Genomic DNA, 2,814 nt, shown 5'->3' with positions numbered 1-2,814 from the left:
TTCAAACACCCCGGAGAAGCGACTTGAACATGTCGCGCAGTGCGCATGCGCCGCGTTGAGGCGCATTCTCACAGCTCAGCGGCTGAAGGAGGAGGAACCACAGACTGAGTATGAGGAAGATCTACAGACTGAGTATGAAGAACATCTACAGAGTGAATATGAAGAACATCTACAGAGTGAATATGAAGAACATCTACGGACTGAGTATGAAGAAGATCTACAGACTGAGTAAGAGGAAGATCTACAGACTGAATACGAGGTGAATCTACAGACTGAATATGAGGAAGATCTACAGAAAGAATATGAAGAACATCAACATACTGAGTATGAGGAAGATCTACAGAAAGAATATGAAGAACATCTACAGACTGAGTATGAGGAAGATCTACAGACTGAGTAAGAAGAACATTTACAGTCTGAATATGAGGAAGAACTACAGACTGAGTATGAGGAAGATCTACTGACTGAATATTTGGTAACTCCACAGACTGAATATGAGGAACATCTAAAGACTGAATATGTGCTAAATCCACAGACTGAACATCTACAGACTGAATATGAGGAGAATCTACAGACTGAATTTGAAGAACATCCACAGACTGACTATGAGGAACATTTACATCCTGAATATGAAGAACAACCACAGACTGAGTATGAAGAACATCCACAAACTAAATTTGAATAACAACCACAGACTGAGTATGAAGAACATCCACACACTGAAGATGAGGAACATCTCACTGTTGATCAAATGTTACAGCTCAACTAGAAGAGATGAGGACTATTTATATTTAAGACAATACAAATATATCAAATATCACCATAGTCAGTCCCCGATCATAATTATAATGTTATTAAAGTTCTATTCAGTTCAGCTTTACCCTAGTAATAGGTAATTATGATTTCATAAAATAACCTGTTCTGTTGTTTTCAGTTTTTCTAATAACAGTAAACCACAATACAATTATAGTTTTATTAGGTATTCTATTCTGCTTTGAGTCCTTGATAACATTTTACTATAATGTCATTATGTTACAATCTATTCTCTTTATTACTGATCTTCTTGTTTTTTTTACCATTTGTAATATATCTTCTCTATTCTGGCAGTTAATTATGGTCATGACTAGATATCAAACTAGATTAAAATTATTGATATAGATATAAGTTATATTGGTTATTCTACTGGAGATGTTCATGATTGGATACAGGACCAGTATTCTATTCCATTCCATTCCATTCCATTCCATTCTACTCTATTGCTGGGGTGTTCTTGCAGCAGTGCTGTTCCCTGCATCACCCAAGAGGACAGCTGTCTCCTGTGAGTTACCAGAAAAGGTCAGATGGTCATCAGTGACACGTAGAAGGCCTCAGTGGGCCTGTGTTTTAATTTAGGGCTTTGATATTTAACATCCTTGGTTGAGTTCCCAGTGATCAATCATGACACAAGGTTACAGGATCATTTAACCTTTAACATTCCTCACCCAACTTTTAACCGGGGACAAATATGCATCAGACTGAAGCCAGATCTATAAATTCTCCTGATATTCCTACTGATAATTTCATAGTATGTATATTGGCTTATCCAATGGTTGCTGTCCATATCCTATAGCCTGCAGTGACTTTTATTTAAAGTAGAATAGAATCAAATCATGTTCAGTATTCAGATACTTGAGGTTTAACACCAGCACTACTGAGGTCACTGCAACTCACTTGAGCCCCTGCTTTATCAATCAGGGTCTGTAGGAGACAAGGATAATATATTAAGCTTCATTCACCCCCTCTTCTACTTTATACTGCAGTTAAAGGTTCATCCTCAGGTCACACAGATGTATACGTTAATAGGCCACAGTCTGTTCCTTTCCTTTGTTTTATTTCCTTTTCAACGAGCTTCGGGAGTGAAACGCTCGTCTTATCTCGACTTTTAAATCTGCCGATAAACTATTTCTCTCATGTGATCACACATTCAGTTCTGCCAATGAACAAATGATGAACAGGAAATGCTTGGGACTTGTTGTCATATGCTCCCTGGAGAACAGCAACTGGACACATGCATGTTGAGTTTTTTTGACTATGATGTCCAAAAGATTTATATTCATTTATGTTAGATAATATGTATCTTTGTTTTAAATGCCTTTTTAGAACATATGCCATGAACACATCTTTTTTTTTACACATGAGTTCTATAACTATCTCTATTTTTAATACAACTTTATGACCGCAAGGCCTTTCAAGAGACTTTGATCATCCTCAGTCATTGTTTAAAAAAATATATATTTATTGTGTCGGACTGTTCATTATATCAACCAGCAGAGGGCAGTCTTGCATATGCTCAGGAACTTGAGCAAGGCCTGTGAGCTTGACAACAATGGCTCTTTACTAAAATATTTACTGAACCTGCGGTCACCTACTTCAGCTTCTGTCTATGTGATTCATTTTTTATTTTGCTGATGGCTGCAGTGATCGTGGTGTTTGGGTAACTGTCACAGAACGTTCCCAAAGCTTCTCTCAAGGTTACAGCTGCAAACAGAAGGTTATTCTTCAGAGAACATTCAGGACCAGGACGCTGGCCTTCCACACACTGGTCCATGTGATCACGCTGTATTTTCCAATAGAGCAGTCACAAACTATGCATAGCTTTCTCATCAACACCTCCACAGCTCACGACACACATCCATGCGTTGCTCCAATGGCGAACATTACTGATTTTCACACCCCATCGTTCATTTGTGCAACTGTCAGTTTTAATAAATCCCATTTCAGTGCATCGTTTGTCTAGACAACCTCGGTTTCACAGTCCCAGCTCAGTATTTATAT

This window comes from Limanda limanda, chromosome 13 (genome assembly GCF_963576545.1).
Source record: "Limanda limanda chromosome 13, fLimLim1.1, whole genome shotgun sequence".
Lineage (NCBI taxonomy): Eukaryota > Metazoa > Chordata > Actinopteri > Pleuronectiformes > Pleuronectidae > Limanda > Limanda limanda.
This window is presented reverse-complemented; position numbering follows the sequence as displayed.